This window comes from Agelaius phoeniceus, chromosome 3 (assembly GCF_051311805.1).
Source record: "Agelaius phoeniceus isolate bAgePho1 chromosome 3, bAgePho1.hap1, whole genome shotgun sequence".
NCBI lineage: Eukaryota > Metazoa > Chordata > Aves > Passeriformes > Icteridae > Agelaius > Agelaius phoeniceus.
Window position 1 is genome coordinate 13,808,731 of NC_135267.1, and position 21,800 is coordinate 13,830,530.

A 21,800-nucleotide genomic window follows, 5' to 3' on the forward strand; every position below is an offset into this window, starting at 1 on the left:
GTAGACTGGGTATCTAAAGGAGGGATCCATGCTATGTGGATAAATTGTCCACTAACAGACCTTCATCCTGAGCTGCTGGAAGTGGAAACATAAAAGCTGTCTGTGCTACCTATATTTGTGTGAGTGCATCTGTCTTTGCTAATCTGTGTGGCCAGCCATGTAAGTATGCACATATGTACCCTGGAAGAGTACCCATGTGAGTGTATGCCTACCAAGGACACATGCTTGGCTCAGTCTGGCTGCTGGCTGCACCTGGGACCACAGCCCTGTGGCAGCCTCATGTCTGCCAAACTATGGGATTCAGCAACTTGCAGTGAATTTCATATGCATTTTGCTTTATGTGTTACTTAAATGGAATGTTCTAAACAGTTATAACCTTACAGAGAAATGTGAGGGACGATTTCAATCCTTTGGCTCAGATGAGAATTTCTCTTATATGAGAGACAATTTCCTCAAATATCAAAACTCAAGGGGTTCCTTCTGTGTTTTATAATACTTTTGTTCAAAAGCTGCAATCTCTGAAAGACCTAGTTGTGAAGTGTGGGAATGAATTTTGTACTCTATTTTCATTGAAATAACTTTCAGTATTGGATAAAGCTTTGGACAGCCACTTCTTCAGTCTTTGCTATGCTGGATATAAGTGTGGAATATTTGTGTAAACATTAAGTGAGTCATAGAAGTTTGGGGCTTGAAATCAAAGGGGGAAAATCTATCTTGAGGAAAGGAAAAATTGTGCAGAGAGAGGATTTTTAGTATAATATTAAAAAACCACCTAAATCTATTGGCCATTTGAAATTGCAGCAAGCTATATACCCAGGACTTTCTAAAATGGGAAATCTATTTCTGTGTCTATATATTTTAGGTTTTATACCACACCCATGATAATTAAAATTTAGCAAAATATGTTACAGTTATTTCTAGAAAGAGTAAGCAATCATTTTCCATATCTTCTTTCAGAATAATAAAGGAAGCATTCTATGATAGGTGCACTTTTTATGGGAGATTTTGTCCATTTCTTGCACTATATGTTATATGAGACTGATATGACCATTAGGTTATCACAGGTTCTTTGAAAGATATACCAATAGGAAGTAGCAAACCACAGCCATCTGATTTGTGTGAAAACAGAAACGAGTCTGACAAAACCACTGGCTTAGTTACTATATTCCTTATCTGATACTTTTCTCATTGCTATTCAAAAATATACCTAGTTAGTTATTTTAGCATGATAGGAAGTCATTAAGTACTCAAAATCAGTAAAAATAGTCATATTAGGCTGAAGCCACATACATCTACCCATTTCATAACAATGTCTAGAAGAGAAAGAATAAATTTTTGTAATAATTCTTAGTAATGCAAGCCCAGACAGTAGCAGGGAATTCTAAACTTGGGGCCTAATCTTTCTCCTTGATAGCTCCTGATGGATTTGTCTTCTGTGAATGTATTTCATTGCTGTCTAAACCCATGAAAATATTTGGCATCCACAAAATCTGTTGTCAATGAGTTCCATGGTTTCCATTTTATATCACGACTGGGGAGGCCATAGTGTCTCTCATTAACTTTACTTTGGAGAATGGATCAAAAATTAAAGTAACTCATTTACGCAAAATTAAAGTAACTCGAGAAATAAAAGGTAGACATCAATAAAGTAATTTAGAAGTAGTGTAGCAAGCCTGTGCTTTGCACCTTCCATCTGTAACCACACTGAAGACTGCCTTTGAAAACATTTGGTTGTTTAAGTTTGACTGGCCTGAGCTACACAATGCCACATCATCTTTAGATAATAGTCACACAGACAGATAAATAAGTGCACATCTTCACTTGGAAATGCTTCCTTATGATCTGTCTAAGAATACACAGGCCCTCTGCAGACACCTCAGGAACAGAACTCAGCCCTCCTTAAGCTCCATCTCTGTTTTTGTGATAAAACCCCCAATCCCTTTATTCAGTGTCTATCCCAGTTAATGTACTTTTTCCAGAGCTTACTCTCTAGTGTTTGTTTGTATCAGATTTAGTTGTAAGCAAGGAGAGTATTTATTACTCCAATTACTTTATGAGGTATTGCTAGGCAGAGAAGTCCTTGAATGCAAGGACCTACCATATAGTTCACATAAACTTGTATTCTTTTTTTTAAAGGGGAAAATGGCTTTCATTTCTGGTTGATAGAATTTATCTCTGAGATGTGGAAATCACATATTCATCACAATCCTTCCTTTTCTGATCCTGTTAATGGATGTGCATTCTCATGGTGATTGCATCCTTTTTCTATCAATTTATACAGAGAAATGATATGTTCTTTTCTATTAAATATTCTGAAAGAACCATATTTTCAAACTCAAAATCCTTCTCATACTATAATGCATCTATTTTATTACAGTTGAAAGCATGCAACAATATGTCCATTTCTATTATATTAAAATTCAGTGCAAAATACCTTTCTATTAAAATATAGCATCTTCTTGTAAAGCAGTATTCACTCTTACAGGGAAAACAAAGAACTGTGCACCTGTGACATTGATTTAACATTTGGAGTGACAAAGAATTTCCTTAAAAGGAGAGAGTAAATTGTTAAGGACTAAAAAAAGAAATAAGGGAAATAAACCATCACTCTGTCCACTTTTCCTGTTACAACAATAATTTGTATCTTTTAAATAATGGTACTTAACTGCATTTCAATATATATTTAACTATGTTCTTTTCCTCTGCATCAAAAGTATTTCTGATTTCAGCTCAGAACCATAGCCACACATGCCGCAGAAATCTGCAGGTTTGGAGTGGGAGTTAGTTATATGCAATTATCTCTCTCACCTCCACCTCTTTGGACCCACCCATGACCATATATTAGCAATTCTACCCTTCAAAACCAGTGAAAAGCTGCACTGAAAGCTGTTTGTTTTCTGATTCAGTTCTGTGCCATTAGACCGCTGCCGGTCAGTAGCTCCAGAGATGTACAGTCAAAGCTAAGCTATAAAATGCTGTGATGGTTATGTGAATTTTTTTTTTTTTTTTGGTGGGATTATATTCTTTTCCAGATAGAGCAAAGGAATTGCTGTGGAAACAGTTTATTGGAGGTTAACACATTAAAAAAAAAAAAAAGGAAAGCTCAATCCTGCTCTCTCTGATGGGTGTCACAGGGCTTAAGCAGTGTCCAGCTGTGTTAGTGTGATGCAGAATCACATTTCCTTGAAGCTAAACCACAGTGTGATGGTGCTGTAGGGACTACCATCTCTGAGCCATATTCTATTAGTATAAGTAACAGGAAGATCAGATAGCTGAGGACTAATAAATATTAGTAATGGATTCATCCTCTGGAATCCGGGAAGGCTACAGCTGCCTTGGCAAACAATAGTGAGGCTGCAGTTATTTGCTTCCACAGCACCAGTCAGAAGGAGTAAAAGGAAAATTTGACAGCACAAACTGACAGATGCTGACTCCAGGCTTTTAGTAGCCTAGCAGGTGCTGTGCTGAGCAGCACACAGTGATGGTGGAAGAGTACAAACAAGTGGAATGAACCAGAGAGTAAAAATTGCATGCAGTGTCTGAGAAAGGCCACTGATCCAAATTATTCCAGTGAAATGGATGTTAAGTGCTGCAGTGTATAAAGCAGTCCTCTTTTGCCTTACCAGCAGATATCACATGAGAATATAGATCCCCCACTGACCTTCAGAGCCCAGAAATGGCACTCACAGTCAGTGTGTAAAGACATATAAACAACAAGATGGAGAAAAGAAAAATAGATGTTTATCTAACTAAATATTCTTGAGACTATGCCACATTCTCACAGTGATCCTGGAGGATTAATTTTTCTTTCTCTTTTCACATCTCTGAGTCAGAGCTTTGGCATGCCACACAAGACCAGGGGTATGGCATAGAGCAAGCAGAAAAAACCTATGTCCCTCCAGGCCAAAAAGACTGTAAGTGTAAGCAAATGTCGTGGGACCTGTGGTTGTTTCATCCTGGACAGTACCTAAGCACCAATACAGCCACATGCTCAATCTGTCTCCCTGTCCCTAGGGAAAAAGTAAGAGCAAAAGAGAGAAAACTTGTGGCGTTATGAGAAATTTTAATAAATTAAGGAAAGAGGGGAAAAAAAAACCCCATGCAAGAGATGCAGAGGCAATCACTCACCACCCCCATAAGCAGACCAATGTTCAGACAAGTCTGCAAGCACTGTTTTATTGATGAGCACGACACTATATGGTATAAATTACCACTTTGGCCAGTTAAGGTCAGCTGTAGCAGCTGTGTTTCCTCCCAGATTCTTGCCCAGACCCAGCCTACCCTCTGCAGAGGGCAGAATGAGATAAAGAGGAAGCCTTGATGCTGCACATACATTGCTCAGCAGCAGCCAAAATACTGATTTATTATCACCAGTGTGTTAGTTACAAATCTGAAACCAGCATCATATAGGCTGCTTGGGTAAAAGTTAGCTCTATCCCAGCCAGATCCAGTGTAGAATCATCCAGCTTATTGCAGGATACTGATGCTGCTCTTCAGACTCCAGCTAGCCCTGCCCACACCTGAGTTGGTGTTGAGAACTATTTCCAATTTAAGGAAGATGGATATTGAAATATCAGGAAGAATGGGTGAGATTGTCAGTCTTTTTTTTTGGGGGGGAGAGGCTTCTTTTGAGCCATGTGTGGCCCCTGGATGTCTTTGAAGAAGTCGACTGAAGATGGTAGTGTCATAAATAACCTGGCAGTGTCTGAATTTGAAAATATGTTTTTTCACCCTGAATTCTTGTTTCCTGACACAGTTCAAGGCAACTTAACTTTTGGTACTGTATTTCTCACAGACATCCTTGCCAGAACCATGCTATTAACCATGCCATTTGTTATTAGTCATATGTTTACTTCCTTCTGTGGGAATATCTGAAAAAGTGCTCATGATCCAAGCTCCTCAAAGTAGCCCTGGCTTTCCTGGGGAAGGGAAAACCTTCAGGCATCCCTAAATGTAAACACACTGAGCTTCATCCATCACAGAGAGCACTGATTGGGTTTGGGGGGCCAGGTGAGAGAACCCTCTCATGCAGTGGGTTTGCAGTGCAGATGTCAGCCTATCAACAGTTTGCATGGCAAGAAAGGTCCAGAGATGCTCAAGATTAGCACACCACCACATGCATCTAGTACCTAGGGAATTAAAAGACAGACAAAAGGCTCATTAGGAGTCTATCATCCTTGCAGGCAGGCAATTTGTTACCACTTTCTCCCTTTTCCCACACTATACTCCATGCTCTTCCCTCTGTCCTTCTGCCCTTCTAGAAGTAGACAAGGTAGCTCACATAGCTGCTCTCAGGGACTTCACCCCCAGTGTGCCTTGTCTCAGGGCTATTGCTTCTCCCCTGTCTCCTGCAGACTGGGGTGCCAGGAAAGGGAAAGAGCAGGGAGCTGTTAAGTGAAAGTCCACTGTGGTTGACAATGCCTTTCTTCTTCCACCATATATATCTCAGGCTCAAGACTGTCTAACATGTCTGTTTTCATAGTATTTCTAGAAGATTAGGAGACCAAAATCTTTATCTTAAATACTATATAAAATTAATTCCCATGGAGTTTTGTTCCTTGGCACCTAACCATGGTGTCTGTGTAGATATGGAAGGGAAAGCTGTTTTACCTGAGACTTTTACCTGCCTTCTTTACTAATACAGGTAGAAAATGTCCTTGATGGCACATGTCAGGTCTCTTGTCCTTTCTAAGGAACTAAACTTTTACTCTCTATCTACCAACACTAACTACATGGTCTAACTTGGGAACAGTTTCTCAAGAACTAAGAAATCTGAATCAACAAACGCAAGTCCTGTGTCAGAGAGGAGCACAGGCAGTGAATACCAACTGGATTTAAGCCTTATTCCTATAAATACTTCTGCAAACATTTTAATTCTGCTCATCCACTTAAAATTATTCACACATGTAAGATCAGGACCTTACACTATAAACACTCAGAGAAAATAAACAGACACTGGGATTTTTTGTTTGGTTGGTTTCATAATTATGGACCAAAGACTCTGGGTGAAAGGAATGATAAAAAATTATAATAAGAAAAAGTTATAGTTTCTATATTAAAGGAAATTATTTGAACATCAGGAAATTACCAGCAAACCAAAGCAGTTCTCAACTTCCACATAATCTCTCCTTATTCGCTCAACTCAAGGCATTCGTTAATTCTCAATTTTGACTTCTAAAATTTGTGAAAAATGCCTCAGACATTATTTTGCATAACATTTTCCATTTCTCTGAGAAAAATCTGTTCTCCTATTCACGAGAACACAAACATTCACTGAAATACCGCTCCTTAGAAGGCAAACCAAACAAGACACAGTGCTAGTAGCTGTCTTTTATAGACAATAGAGATTGCACATTGAAGCTTTAAAAGAAATATATAGCCCTACATCCCCATGACACTGATTGCAAAATGGTTGCCTTCTATAACTCCTGTTAAGCTTTCTTAACTTAAACAGGTCACCTTACAAGCCAGTGGCAAGAACACATTACTGAATTGAAGCTTCTATATTCAGTATGTTAGGTAACATTAAATATGTAGTAACTTCAATTTTAATAATAAAAATAATATTTAAAACTATGAGAAAAATTCCAGCACTCTTACCTTATATTTCTTGGGATTTTATCTCTAAAATTCTTCAGAACACATTTAAAAGACATTATAGAAAGTCAATGCTACGGCTCCCTCAGCATATTTTCATTTTAGAGTAAGCAATGACACAAAGGGGTTTCTGTGGATGTCAGATTGGGAGATTTACAGTGATTAAAAGTGGAGTAAGTCTGTATTGTATCTTCTAACAGTTCATTTTCTTTATTAAGAGACGTAGCTAATGCTTTCCTTTAGAGATTGCAAAGTGTGGGTTAGGAGAAGCAGGCATCATGTTCCTCTCCTTGCAGATGGGGAAACTGTAGAAGAAAGAGGTAAAAGCTACACCTAAACAGATAAACTAAACAGGGCTCCAACATAACAGTAAAACTCAATATTCTATTACAAAGGACAATCTGGTTTCAAACCTATCTCACTCACAGTTCAGGAGTCAGCACAGGCTTTGATCCATTAGTCAAGAGGTCTTGCATTTTTTGGCAGTTAAAAGAATAAATAGTAAGATATGGTTTATTCTAGTAGGCTTCCTTGGCAGAAAATGATTCTGGGCAGTTTTAATTTACTATTGAGCAGATAGCCCAAAGTAACATCCCCAAAATCATCACTAGACAACCAGTACCAAGGCAAGGTAGGGCAGCAAAACAAAGGTCTTCTGAATGACAGATATTAGGTGAAGAACACTACCACAGATTTTAAATTATTTTTTAATCTAAAAATTTAATTTAAAATGTTTTCTTTGTGCTATTTAAAAGAGACTATATTCATCTATGGAAAAAGACTTTTTGATTTTACTGAAAGCTTCACCTTTCTCAGAAACAGCAAAGAAAATGAACCAAGTCCAAATAGCTTAAAAACCAGAATGTTTGTGAGAATGATTTGGTCAAAATTTATCAAAGGGATTTGGATCAGGCAGATTCAATCACAGTTAAACATTGGCAGAATTTTGTCCAATTTTTACATTTATCACATAAATGTTCTTTAAGATCTATATTTGTGTCTAGAAATGGACAGGTTTAAATATGAAGAGAGAACAGCAGAGAGAAATAGGACTGTTTTTTTGGTTTTTTTATTTTTTAAATATGTATAGAGATATACAAGTAGAGCAAGGCAATTACAGCAGCTAAAGACTTACTGCTTTTTGTAGAATAACAAATTGTACTGTGGAAATTTTTGCTATGTTAAAATATTTCAGTCATTTTCCTGATAGCTAAATAATATTTCTAGTACCATTTGAACTGAGGCATGACTGTTAATTTTGTTATTCATAAATATAAAGTCTATTAAAAAAAGAGACTTGGGGCATTTCCTTTTCTCCTTTTGATTCTTAATTGCAAATGCTTATGAAATAAGATATTCTTATGGTGCTGTTGTTATTCTTTCAGAGCTCAAGATACTATGATTTTCTTTAGTAGTGAGGGATACAGTATTTATTGTTTGTATTCATAGAGTTAACAGCATCTGACTCTGTCATATATATTTTTCTAAGCTTCTCAGGTCTTGAGTCATCAAAATCACCCAGGGAGAGATTTACAGTAAATCAGAGCAGACACTTTCTGCTCTTGCTCTTCCCCTCTAACTGTCTTCTGTAAGTCTTATTTAAATGTGCTTCTGGAGGTAATTTTTGTGTGGGTATATTTAGTTCCCTTTATATTTTCAGCAATCTTGATAAAATAAAAGATCCTTCATGCACAATAAACTTGTATTTTCTGTACTCAGAAGCAAAGTGTAGCACTTAGACCTGCCCCAATTGCATTGGTTTGGAGGATACTATATGTTACTTATTTACTTAAGCCGAAAGAGAACATGAGCCAATCTACTAAGGCCATAAATTAGAAATGCTCTTGGACAAATAAATCAGGACCAACACCTTTATCTTCAGTGAAATGACACCAGTTTCACACTAAAGAGAAAATGGCCAGATTTTGGCTGCCTAACTCAGTGTTATTTTTTACCTGGGTATATCACTGCTCTAGTTACAGCTTTAAGGATTTTTAGAAGACATAAATGTGAGGCAAGAAAGTTCAAGATCAATTTACAGCAGTGACATGTTTTCTTAGCCTATGTTTCGCTGAGCAGATGGGAAGAGCTTGGGGAGGGCATAAAGTTCAGTCATGTCTGGATAAATGCATTAACTGCAAAACTGTTACAGACCCTCAGCGTCTTTTGCAGGTGGCCTTTTTCTTTCACACATGATTTTTAAATGAAAGAATATAATCCTGAGAAATTTGGGTCTAATTTTATTTGTATATGTAAGGAGAGACAAAATAATGCACCTTTGGGAAAAACAATAATATTGGTTTATTTTCTTCCTACATTTGTGAAGTGATTAATAACTACAGAAGTGGCTGCAGTGCCTCTGTTCCTGGTTCTGGCCAGGACAAGGTTAATTTTATGCAGTAGGTGGGATGGGGCATGCCTAGGACACAGGGGTTATTCTATATCTCCTCACATCTTTTCCAGGGATGGGTAAAAGGACCTCTCTTCTAGTTGCGTAAACATGGTGGAGGGAACTGTCTGGTACTGTCAGTTATTGGGATTTTTTTTGTGTGAATAATTTATTTTCTTGTACCCTCTGTCATTTGCATTGATACTGTTTGTTTTCTTATTCTTTGCTGTTTCCAGTAAATTGTTTTTATCTCAACCCTTGATCTTTGCCCTTTCTGCCTCCAATTCCCCTCTCCATCGCACCACAGCAGTGAAGGGGAGAGGAAAGTGGGGAAGCAAAAGAGAGTGGTGTGTGGTTTGGAGAGTCTTAGTGGGAGCACTGAATTGGGGAGTACAATTCCTAAACCACATTATTCAGCTGAGGGTTGGGTGGAGTTTGAGTACTGTAAGTCAGCTGTAACATCCTTGAAATCTCAATTCAGATGACCCCAGGAGTTGTTCTCGAATCTCCCCATGAATTTTTTGCCAGAGACTTCAGGAAGTCCACTAGATGTAGTATAGAACACTGGATGTAGTATAGAACACATTTTTCATGTCTTATCCTGGCTTTACTAGCCCAAGTAATGAATGAGCAATCTCCTGTTCAATTTTTTCAAAAACACGTTGTTGTCCAGGATCCCACTTGAAATCATTCTCCTTCCTTGTCATTTGATAGAGACAGTTTACAGTCTAACTGTAATCTAGAATATGTATCTCTGTGTAAACCCACAGTACCTAAAAAAACCCCTGTGTTTTCTTCTTCCTAGTTGGTGGGGACATAGCTGCTATTTTTTTTACCAAATCCATTGGAATATGACGATGTCCATCTTGCCATTTTGCTCCTAAAAATTGAATTTCCTGGGCAGATCCCTTGACCTTACTTTGCTTTATGTCAAAACTGGCCTACAGGAGGATTTGGATTGTCTTCTCTCTTTTCTAAAAAGTTTCCTCTGCTATGTTGCCCCACATGATGACATCATCAATATATTGCAAGTGTTATGGAGCCTCTCCATTTTCCAGTGCAGTCAGACTCTGGCAAATACTGGGGCTGTACTTTCACCTCTGGAGCAGTTGGTTCCAGGTGTACTGGATGCCCCTCTAGGTGAACATGAACCGTGGCCTGCATTCTGCTGCTGAAGAAATGGAGAAAAATGCATTAGCAATGACATTTTGCTGCCTTGGACACCAGTTCATACTGAAGTTCCAGCATGTCTGGCACAGCAGCACCCAGTGATGGTGTGACTTTGTTCAGGCTGCAGCAGCCCACTGTCAGTCTCCATTCCCCACTGGACATATGCACAGGACATGTAGGACTATTAAAGGGTACCAGCTGCTACCTTCCCTTGGAATAAGCATAGCAGAGGGAGCAGTGGGGTGGTTCCAGTTCTGAGTGGGAGGGAGGGTTTGGGTAATGCCACTTTCAGAGGGAGTGGTCGGGTGTCACAGCTGTGGTCAGGCTAGGCTCTGTGGTGAATCACTCTCTCTTTTTTGTAAGATTTTGTTATTGATATTGCAGCTGTTACTACTGTGTCCTTTCCAGCAGTGATAGCAAGCAAAGGACCTTAAATTTTTCTAAGATAAGTTCACAGAGAACATCTGCCAAGTAGCAGTGCTCAAGTATGACTGCTGAGTTTCTTGCATGCCACTCTCTTGGGCCAAAACACCACCTTTCACCCTTGGCCTTAAAATCACTCTGCAAATGCCACTGTACTCATTTAGTTAAGGTTCACTATATGCACTGCATGTTTGTTTGAGGAAAGAGAACAAAGGAATCTGGTGGGTGGAGGCTAAAGGAGTAATGAAGGCAGAGATGTGCGGAGAATGAGAGGGGTTGATAGATATGGAGCTGTTTGAATGTCTAGTCAAAGAGAAATATTCCTTTTCTGAACTCTTTTGCCTCTTCAACACCACTTCACCTTTGGGATGAAGAAGAAAGATGAGGTAGAAAAAAAAATACTGTTAATATTATACACATCAGATAATGGTTTAAAGAGAGTATCCTCTTAAATTTACTGGGTGAGTAAGAGTATTAATTTATTAGGACTCAGAACAAAGCCTTTCTATTCCACCATTATATGATTGGAAGCAAAGACATCAGGCCAAAATCTGGTGAATGTTCGAGATAAAGAAAATCATAGAAGAGAGGGAGGAGATGAACGAGGCACAGATGGGGAAGGGGCATGCAGCTGCCTGGCCCAGCAGTAGGGGAAAGCAGAAGATAATACTTTGCAAAAAGCCTGACACAAATTTGTTTTGTCAGATGTGCCTCTGTAGCAGGAATCAAAGGAATTCAAGAGCTTCATCTTTCTTTTTCTTGATGCCCTAAGCCTCTCTCCCTTTCTGCACACCATTTTCTAGGGTTACCCCAAAGGTGAGCCGTTTGTTTCAGTGGAGCTCCACAGACCCCAGGATCCTACTGCTCATAAACCATTTTATCAATTCACATCACTCACATACTGCTGGCTTGAGCGCATATGCATTAGTCTTGCTAAGAACCTTTATTTTAAAGAAAGAAAAAAGATAAAGAACAACAAATTAATCAAACCTCTGTGATTATATACCAGCTGTTGAGCTCCTAGTAAAACTCCCGGCACATGTGTTCACGTTTTCCCATTTGTTTCAGGATTTACAGTGAAGAGGGAACATAACCTGAAGTGAATGTGGATGAAACTCCATTTTTTCTAATGAGTTACATATGTTTTACATGAATGCTTGGACTGCATGAAATGCACGATGTGATTAGGTTGATGGGAAGTATATAGGTATATAGATATATCTCATGCTAGTAGCAAGATTTCTCTCTCCACAGTACTGTTTAATACTGTGAATATTAAAAGGAAAGGAAATACAAAATACACATCTGACCATGTGCTGCTGCTCTTTATTAGTAATCAGATCATTGACTTAGATTACTTTGAGGCTCTTCATGCTAATGACAGAAGCAATACAGACACACTCTGACATGAATTGCTCCCAAGGTGTTTCCTGACCTTAGTGAACTTGTCCAAAGGAAGAGCTGCAGAAGGTATTCAACCTGTATTCCCAGCTCATCTGTTTGCAGCTGATGTCTGAGAGACTTGGGAAGATTTTCCTTGGTTCTGTCTCTAAGGACAAGGAATAAAGAGAATAGAAAAGAATCTTTTACTCAGCGTTTAGCAGCAGTTCTTAGAGTAGCAAGCGGTAAGATATATTCTCCTTTGAACAGATTTCCAATAAATCTGGACAGGCACAGGGGGTAGAAGAGATCAATGAACCATGCTGAGTTACAGAATGACCTTACAGCCCACAGGAAGAAGATCTCATTGGTGTTTATTTTTAGATGACAACTGTGTTGGACTGACTTTTCTTTCTTGGCAAATGCCCTAAGAACAGAAGTGGTATAAATAACACCTATGGTGATTTTGAATATAGCAGAAAGGAATCCAATGAGGCCTCCAGCCTCCTGTTAATATATACATTGAACCCCAGTTAATATCATTGCAAATTTTAACCATGTGCAGTGGTTAAAGAAGCAATCTTATGTCGACTAAATGGCACCACTGGCTATTTTGCATTAGGTTAGTAGCAAAAGCTTGCCTCATGAACAAGCTCATGTCTCAAGGTTTTTGGGGAGAGCTGCAAAAATAAAACATCAGGTGCAGCAGCAGTTGGCAGTGACACAGCTTTCACTGAGCCTTTAGAAAGACAATGGAAAGCAGGTCTAGTTTCAGAATAAATTATTAAATAAATAGAAAGGAATAAAAGAACAGATACAGAGTAAATTCTGCAACCACATTTTAACAGTATTTGTTTCCCGAATTATTTGGGCAACTCATTTTTGGTGAAAAATTAAGAATGACAACATTTACTCTCTTGGACCACAGACTGAGTTTAGGTGTGAGCACTGCAGAAAGTCCACCTTAATTCTGACAAAAAAAAGAGCAACATTTTGATAGTATGCTTTCCATGACGTCTGTTTTTGTTAATTGCTTTTTTTTTGAACCCTCAACTCTAGGAGTTTCTTTTTTGTTGCTATTATTACTTGGAATCTTACTTTTCATTAAGTAGCAATGAAGTACCAAGTGCTTATGCTTGCAGATTTCATGTTGAAAATGTGTCCTGATCTTCATTTCAGAGAAAAATAAAAGAGATGACAAAAAAATTATCTTACACGCTTATTTATTCTTTATTATTACTGTTTAGAATTTAGCTATAGCTATAATGTTTTTACTGTTATTTAGATAGATCATGATATATGTCTATTTTTCTGGTAGGAATTATGAATGCTTTCAGTATATGTTTAGCATATCCTGTTATAACAGGCACCATAAAATCAGTGTCTTGGCTGTACATTGAGTGTTGTGACGGGGATGAGGAACAGAGGAATAGCTGCCTGGATGAATACAGATATCTGAGCACTGACTAGACACAGACAGGAGCACTGCCCTCCTTAAGGGGAGCGAGGAGGGCTCAGGCACGGCAGGAACAGCTGGTGTCAACATGGCTGCTGACCTGGAACATGGCTGCTTCTTGAGAGGGGGAAACGCTGCAGCTCCTCTGCATTTTCACTACGTCCATTTGAATTTAGGCATGGATTTTAAAAGACTAACATATATGACCTCCCAATGCGTTCCCAAATCTTTGTTGGTTGAAGTGAGCATCCACAGAAGCCCTGGAGGCATTACCTTGCACAATTTTTTTCATGCTTCCCATTTTGATGACTTATCCCACAAGGCCACGATTAAGTTTGAAAAGAGATAAGGGGAACTTCCTCCCCTCATTTTGGAAATTAGTCTGGGAAACAGAAGAGGAAAGGAATGGTTCCCAAAGTGCTAAATAGTTCTTTAAGTCTTTGAGGAAAGGATATAGGAAGTGAGAGAAAAAAATTATGTATTTTACTCTCCACATACATTTTTTGCTAAAATACTAGTAACATATCAGTCATCCTGTGAATACATAAAATTATGGCCCAATTAAAACCAGATGACAGGAAAAAAGAGTCATTTTGAGTCTAGACTTTAGCTAAATGACTCAAATTCATATAAACTCAAAATCAAATATGCTGACATAAGGCATTTTTCCACTAATTCAAGAGTAAACGATCTGTTTGTGCTTGAAAGGAGCTCAATGTGTTATATTTTGCATACTTTTTTCTTCTTTTTATTAAAATACAGAATGATAAACAAATGAAAAAATGTTCTAAAGAAAAAGGGCGTGAAAAAAATGAGGATGTGTTCTCTGTAAAGGACTTCATAAAATCTCATATTAAATTGTTATATAAGGTAATTATAAATCAAAAAAGACAAATTATTCTGTTTATGGCTCTTGGTACATTCTGAATGGGTTTTAAAATTAATTTATTTTATAAGATCATCCCTACCGTTGTAAGAAGCTATAATGCTCTGCTAAGTTTTGTAGGATTTTAACAAATATTCCTACATAAATTCAAATGCTGTAAGCATTGCTTTATTCAATTGAACTTTTCAGAAAGTTTCATTTTGCAAAACTGTGCAGATAAAAGAGAGGAAGTCCCACTACAAGCTGCAGAACTCTTCAAAGTTTCATGGACATGAGCAGGAATGACATATCAGGCTGCAAGTGTTATATAAGATGAAATGGCTCCTGTGGTTCATTCCCAAAGCCAACAGACATGGTGCAGTTTGTGTCTGCACAAACTCTCCTCTCTCCAAAACACATTGGTGACATCCAACCAGCCAGCTTGGAACAGCTTCCAACATGTTACCCTTTAAAGCATTCCCAGACATGCTAGCTATTATGATAATTTAGTCATTTTGCTGGTTCTCCTGGATTAAATCTATAAGAATCCAGACTAACAGGTTAGCAATATGAACGATTACATATCAGTATCCAGATCTTTTTAAATTTTCTGGAGATGTAACTTTGAATATTAGAAAACTAATGCAAATTATTTAGTAGGTAGACATACGACCACAGGGATCCACAATATTAAGAAAGTGATGATTTTAACACCTTACACTGACTGGTAGCTTATAAAAATTCCACTAAATGAAAGCACAGCAAATATAACTACAAGTCATCAATAGGAACTAAACCCAGACAATGACTATAGGCAATTAAAGCATGATGAGTGATAATCATAAGTTTTATCATGATGGATGGATGGATGGATGGATGGATGGATGGATGTGTCTAAAATCTGTCTATCTATCTATCTACCTATCATTGCATCCATCCCAAAATATAACAAAGGAAATAATATAAAAAGCAGTGGATATTTATTATAAACTCCCTAGCAAAGACATTATCAGCATAGCATTCTGGTCATGAGGCATTCTTCTGCCCAGATCTCTAAGTTCTCATATCTTATAAAGGTCTGCAAGATGCCTGCTGTTGCTGTTTGGGAGTCACAAGCATATCCTGGCCAGTATTTCAAGCTAATTTGGAGAAAATGCTCACCTTTCTCAGCCCGTGGCATCTGCAATGTTGATTCTCTTCCGACGAACTCGCATTGATGAATTTCTGAGTCTCTTTTATCTCTTTATAATGCTGTGACCCACAGGCCACACACATTCTCAGCTGTCCAGACTATCCTTCTGCTGTTTTGCTGAATCCATTCTAGTCAATATACAAGAGACTGGGGAGCCAGTTCTTTGAAATGGGCTGATAGACAGCTCCTCTTTTCTTTCATTTACAGCTGTCTTAACCAGAAAGCTATTGCATTATTTTTGCTATGTTCTATTCATTATGCTGGCTCAGCAGCTTGTTAGTTCAGCAGTTCTGTTAGAGTCTACAGATATTTTAAGGCCCACCAGTTATGCTTACTCAGCGACTGAGTTAGCCTCTGTCCTATCTCAAGCAACGTCAGATGCAGTTTTGCAGGGTTTAGCAAGAATTGTACGTTCAGCACTTCAACCCCATGCACACAGAGTGATACATTGTGTCCCATCTTTGTTCAGCAACTGCCTCCCCAGCAAAAAACACGATCTGCTAAAGTTTACTGGCCTGTACTATTGTAGTGTTATTTCAGATTCCTTCCTCTGTCAGAAAAATCATGATCCCCTTCAGCATTTTGGATTTCCTCTTGCAGTGACCCAGCCTTATCATTTTGGTTTCAGGACTGTTCACATGTGGCCAAGAAAACAATCCCTAATCAACATCTTTCCGTGCCACCAGAGCTCCTTGTCAGCAAACACATTTCAGGTGGGACTGTGGGAATGCCAGTGTGGTCTTTCCCCTGTCCCTGCAGGAGCTTAGCCTTTGCTGCTCTGAGGCACTTGACATCCACTTGATAACCTCACTCCAAAGCTGTGCACAAGCAGCATTGCCAGTTCTGAGGCAGATGAGAATGTTTGATTTCTGCACTGAGAAATCTTCCTAAGTCCAAGTGAAGATAATGGGAAGGCACCTTACCAGCCATCACAGTGGGCTCCATGCAATGACCAAATATGCTGCCGTATGGCCAGCACCCAGGAAATCCCTCCCTATCCTGAAGGATTTATTTACTGCTTGATCAAAGGCCGGAGTAGGGCAAAGAGCAGATGGTGGCTTTGGTGGCTGCAGAGTGACAGCACCAGGATTAGCCCCAGTGTGAACCAGCAGAGTGACAAGCCAAGAGAAGGAGGATTTGATTGAAAAAAAGCATTTCCACAGGTGACCTGCTGTAAAAATAGCATATGGTTCAGGAGATTGCAGGCTGCTGTATGGATTTAACATGGTCTGTGCTCCTTGGCACTAAATGTAGAACAAAAGAATTACTGAAAAAGCTGCACTGAGAAAAAAGAACATGCTGTGTGGGTTTCCAAAGGAACCAAAAAATAAAATAAAAATAAGAAATGAAAATAACTGAAGAGATCTCCTAACGCTGGGAAGCTGTGATTCACTCAAACGATTTAAAGTCTATACAAGTGCCTGAGAAACTTCAAATATTGAAAACATTTTCAAATATTAATAAATAACATATAATATTTGTTCTACACTAGAGGAATGGTGTGACACCTGATATGGTTAAAATGTCTCCCCACACCTAAATTTGAATACCAGATGTAAATTTTTTGTGTACCTTAAGCTGCTTCTCAGGTCTGCAAGTGCAGATGGAAGTAATAATTTTGTGTTTTAATTAAATATAGAATGTTCACCCACTCTTTGCACATTAAATGTTAATGACAAGAGCGTGACATAAGTGTATATTTATTTTTTTTAATAAGTGCAGTTCATGGATTTGAAGGCTGTGTTGACATCATAGACTATTTTCCTCCCAAGTTTTATTAGTGTTTTTCCAACCTGTTTCATATTTCTTTAAAAGAAGGCCACGGCCACTCCCAAGCACACTTTCTGCTGGTGGTTACAATCAAGTGTATTGCTGACAGAAGACTGAAGCAAGCAAAGATGAGAACATTTTCTCTGCAAAACTTAATTGTTGCTGAAGTTCATTAAATTAAAATGAAAGTCCTGGAAATCCTTATGCGGTACAGAAGTTTCTGCTAAGATGGGTTTGCTTTTGGTCTGGTTTCTTTCTTACATACCAACTCTGTGATGTACAGTTTTCTTCACACATTTAAATCAGTTGGTTGCTTAATGTCACTGAGCAAGATTCTAAGCCAGAATGATGAAGCTTTTATAATGACATTAAGAGCTTAAGTATTCCTCTAATTTATCCATTTCCCATCAATAAAATGTTTTTCAGGTAGAGAAGTAATTTAAGCTCAACTTCTTTTAAAATATTTTTATTTAAATGTAAGAACATTTTAAACCTTTTTTTTTTTTTTTGGGAAAACAGTGAATTGAGCAGTATTAAAATTTTTAATGAATTTCTCATATTGCCCTACAGTTGGTTTAAAAAATAAATGAAAAAAACCAACCACCATACTTTTTTGAATAAGCTGTAGTGGTAAAAATAAATTCTGGAGTTTTGAAAAGGGTAACAATCAGAAACTAGAACAAAAGCAAGGAAGATCTGTGGTTGTCTAGTGAGTTTGTCTTTCTGAGAGCAGAGGCTTAAAGCATAACTGTAGTTTCAAGAGGAAAACATCAGTGGAAGGTATGACATCAGGGTGAAAAATGTTTGAGGAAAGAAAAAAGAGACAGTAGAGGAAGTTGGGGGTCAGTGGAGGAGAGAGGGATGTAGATGAGGGATCAGAGGCATGAGCACAAATTTTCTGAGCAACAGAGTCAAATGCAGGCTCCAGACTGAATTGCAGAAAAGAGGAAGTAAGAAAATAAGCAGTCTCAATATTAGTATTAGCAGGAACAACAGACCACAATTCTACTGGAAACCATTACTATTATTGACAAAAATAACAAAGATTATATTCCTCTCTATCTTCTCACAAGGATGCCATTTGTTGTAACACATAGCTTTACTTGTTGGATATATTCATACACTTTGGGAGTTTAAAATGTCTAAATCAGTCTGAGTAGAGTTGTGAGCTAATCAGTAGTTGTTAGCAACAGTTAGGACAAAATTTGTCTGTGGGTTGATTTCATTGTCTTTCCTATTATTGTGCCAGAGCTAATACTTGGTCCCTGATGCACAGTGACCTAGATAAAATCTGAAAGGACAGCCTTGAAATTGAGGGCTCTCCCTCTTTTTTTTTTTTTTTTTTTTTTTTTTTTGGTATGTGTGTGGGGTTTTTTGTTTGTTTGTTTGTTTGTTTTTTTGGTTGGTTGGTTTTGTTTTCTTTTGGTTTTTTTTGGGAATGAATGATCATGCCCGTTTTATTTTTTTTTATTTAAATGTATTAAGGGTTCAATCTAAACTTTTCTCACCTCTGTTCCTTGTCCCATTCTGTTCCCTTCTTTTCTGAATAAGCATTTGCTTCTGTTTTCAAGTGTTTTTAAAAGCAAAAGATATGCAAGAAAATCAATGCAAAGCTAAAGTGTGTTACTAATTCTTATCCTGTATCTCTTGCTCCAGAATACCTACAGTTGAAGAGTTTTATGAAACAGAACATTGTTCTGATTACAGCCTAATTAATTACTAACAACTACAAATAAAATGCATTAATGCTGTCAAAAATGACAACCTTTATCAGGCACAATGGAGAAAAGCATTAAGAAAAGCTATGTGGGTTATTTTAGTGGATTTATAAATGTTAAAAATTCAACCAGAAATATTCAATATTCTGGTGAAAATTTTAGGGTTCACAAAGAAAATAATTGGTGCTAATATTTCCACTCTTTAAAGAAAAAAATCCTCATTATGAGAAAATTCATATTTTTCTAATAAATTTTCTTACTTTTAATGATGCTAAAAATATTTCTCCCTTATGTTCTGCTTGTACAGCTGAAGCAAAGAATTTAGAATGGGTCCCTCTGACTGAATGTGCCAGTGTCATGTAATAGTCTTCCTGAGACACCAAACAAAGTTCTGCAGCAGATATCTGTACTAGTCATGCACAGTCACTTCCAACACTTCCATACAGCCAAGAGGAAGAAAAAAGAAGAGAACTTCTGAAGTATAAAATGCTTAAAATTTGAAGTTTGCTTCAGGTGTTGACTCTGTTGATGTCTTAGTATCTTAAAGTCCAAGTCCAAAGTAAAAATGGTATGGATAAGTGTGACAAGCTGCAACTACCTGGAAAATGGTTCATTATTCTCAGCTTAATTTAGTGTTTTATAGCTTTCTGAGGAAAACCTGTTGTATTGTAAAGAGAGACGTCATATGAAAAAAAATCTTTTAAATTCTATCAGATCACATAAGCCCAGAGAAAATGCACAGCAAAGAATTCTTTGTGTTGTCATTTTATGCCCAGGCTGGATCTGTAACCACCACTGAATTTGGAGTATCTCTTATCAGTACTATTTTGTACTATGCTTTCTTAGGAATATGCAGAGTACACTGTATCTATTAAGGTTTTTTTTTCTTTTCTACTAATCTTTAATTGAAATCTTTTTTATTATCAGTATTCATTATAAAGTCACTTCAGAAAAGATTTCTTTCCCCCTTCCCTATAAATACCTATTAATAGAGTAGTTAGTGTATTTGTAGGTGATAAAATAAAATAGAACATAGATTCCTTGTAGGAAATTCTGCAGGGAGAGCTCTATTGCGTGAATGTGAATGAATAGGAAAAAAAGGTCTTAACTTCCAAAGAGCAAGAATAATTTCCAGATTTTCCTATGCAAAGAAAAGTCATAATCTTAAAAATACAAAAATACAAAAAATATTTCAAGAGAAATCATCCTTCCTAAAAATACATTGCCTATCAGAACTTGTGAAACTGAATGGATCTTCTCAATAAATAAGCAGTCTTCCTAACAATACAAATCCTATAGGATTTTTACCTGTGGGGGGAAAAACAAAAGCAGTCAGGGAAGCAATGAATGAGGCACAAATGGCTCACATTGCCACTGAACATTAAATGTAGCCAGACTTGGACTTAACTGAGGAAAAACATATGGGGGGTGGGGGGAGATGGGGAGGGTGAGAGTGGGGCAGTATCTGTGTGTGTGATCAAAATATTTGATATATTCTGTTTGCTAGGCTAAGATACCAAGAAGGAAAAGCATCTCTTCATTATTTCAAAGGCTATTGTTTTAAAATACATCTTAGGCAACTAGCTAGAGGTCAGTGAATTTTTCAAAGTGCAGGTTTCAAGTGAAACTTATTATCTAAAACTAATTAAGGTAAAATACTTTCTTTTCACTGAGTATAATTTGTGGCAGTGAAAACCATTGCAGATAGGAAGTATTAACTTTGAGCAGCTCACCCAGGCTAAAAGCCATGCCAGTGAATGAGATGTAAAGGGGTAACACCTGAAGTTTGTGTAGGTCTTGCCATTCATTATGTCAGAAGTTAGACTGGTCCCACTGGGTCACAGGTCAATTCTGTGTGTCCTATGTTAGAGAAGAGAAGAGAAGAGAAGAGAAGAGAAGAGAAGAGAAGAGAAGAGAAGAGAAGAGAAGAGAAGAGAAGAGAAGAGAAGAGAAGAGAAAAAGATATATTTTGCAGATTTCCTGAACACAGACTAATAGGATTTTGCAGCATGCTGCAGAAAGAACAAGAGGAGAATACCAGGTCAAGAAATTATATTGAGCATTACTTGGAATGAAGCAATTGGAATTTTAGCCGTGTCCCCTGAATCTCAAAGTACTCAAAACTAGTCAGCTCTGTCTGCATCTCCTATGATTAATACAAATATATGACAATAACAAGAAAGATTCTCAGAGACTTGAGCACTGCTATTTAAAAATATTTTAAAGTAATTGGAAAAAATGGAAATATCCATGTATCTTTATGTCCCAATTTCTACTTTGTCTGTCCATCAACTTTTCTTTAATATAAACTGTTACTTCTTGTGCTTTCTTTGTGTGTCTGTTGATAGCATCATTATGTTTTTCTTTTCCTTAAAAAGCCTTTTTGCAATCTTCAAAGACATGAGGTAGAATAGAATAGTTCAAAGGTCTCTAAATATTTTCAACCTGATTTATATACCTGCATGTTCTGAAAGAGGGAAATAGTCTGAATGCTACTTTAAAGATCTACTTTGTCTTTAAAAAAATATGAAATTTTGATCTGTTAGATGCTTAATTTGTACTTCTTTAATGGGTGAATAATGCTAACCCCAAATCTTCCATCTCCTTCTTTGTTGCTTTAACTTCCAAAAAAACCCACAGCTTCTCTATATTTTGTAAGAACCAAAATGTCCTGGTTTGTTCTCTCTTTTTCATTTGAATATGTGGTATTCTGTTAGAAAAAAACCCTATGGTTTTATTTTGCTGTCCTTTGAAAATTCACTAGATTGAGATTTTTTATTTATTCTGATTGCCTAATCAGATATTAAGAATTGTAAGGACTTAAGATTTTCACAAAAAAT

General features: G+C 37.4%; 1 long non-coding RNA gene across 1 annotated transcript in view; it reads right to left on the reverse strand.

Annotated features, from left to right (window-relative positions):
- The window catches only part of LOC143693684 (uncharacterized), a 32,598-nt gene extending 16,945 nt beyond the window's left edge, over positions 1–15,653 (reverse strand). Inside the window, exons 1-2 of the long non-coding RNA XR_013181618.1 lie at positions 15,442–15,653; positions 12,015–12,128 (exon numbers count right to left, since the gene is read on the reverse strand). This is a non-coding gene — a long non-coding RNA (uncharacterized LOC143693684). The remainder of the gene's footprint in view (positions 1–12,014; positions 12,129–15,441) is intronic.
- Between the last annotated feature and the right edge of the window lie 6,147 nt (positions 15,654–21,800).